Source organism: Parambassis ranga, unplaced genomic scaffold (assembly GCF_900634625.1).
Source record: "Parambassis ranga unplaced genomic scaffold, fParRan2.1 scaffold_24_arrow_ctg1, whole genome shotgun sequence".
Classification (NCBI taxonomy): Eukaryota; Metazoa; Chordata; class Actinopteri; family Ambassidae; genus Parambassis; species Parambassis ranga.
The window spans coordinates 201,348-202,236 of record NW_021144797.1 but is presented as its reverse complement, the minus strand read 5'-3'; positions in this window follow the sequence as shown (position 1 = coordinate 202,236).

Sequence of the window (889 nt, the reverse complement as noted above, 5' to 3'; positions counted from 1 at the left end):
AAGTTGAAATGAATATTCTGTGTAGAGGCATGCCAGGCTGATAAGCTTCCAAAGTTGACTGGGTTTTGTTAGGGATGTCACCGTTTTTCCATTATTTCCTATGAGGAGTGTTGTGTCTGCTTAAGCGGCTTGCCTGTAAATATGGTAGGTGGTACAGACATGGCGCCTCAATATGTCAGAGGACTAATCTTTATCTACATTTTACATTTTGAATGAAGGTTCTATGTGAAAGCATGCCCAAACGGCATGCGTTCAAAGTTTGACAGTGATTTGATGCCTGTGGGGAGGGTCGATCGCAGTTTTTCTGGATTTTTTCGGATACCGTTTGTCCGATCGCCACCAAACCTCATAGGGTAGTAGTCCCGACCGAGCCGGTCGATTTGATGTATAATTTGTGGGGGTGGCTAGCGCTAGTTAGCTCTATAATGAATTTGGGGCTTTTATTTTGAAAATCAGTGTGTGTCTGTGTAAGTGTGTGTGTGTGCGGGGGTGGGTTGGGGACACTCCCCAATGCATGTTAAAACATTTTTAAGTGTTTTATTTTGAAAATCTGAATGTCGGCCATATCCTGTTATTGTGCAGGGTCTTTTATTTTGAAAATCCCTGTTTGTGTGTCTGTGTGTTGGCAGCTGTGCATAGTGTGTGTCTGCATATTTCTGGGTGGCTTGTGTGTAGTTTGCCAGGCCTAGTAAGGTGTGTAATGATTTGGAGGCTTTTATTTTGAAAATCAGTGTGTGTGTGTGTGTGTGTGCGTGTGTGTGTGTGTCTGTGTGCATGTGTGAGTGTAGTTGTGTATGTTCCTGTATGGTTGTGTATGTATGTGTGTGTCTGCCTGTGTATGGATCAATACAGTGTAATTACATTGGTTTGAATGAGCCCAATGCATTGT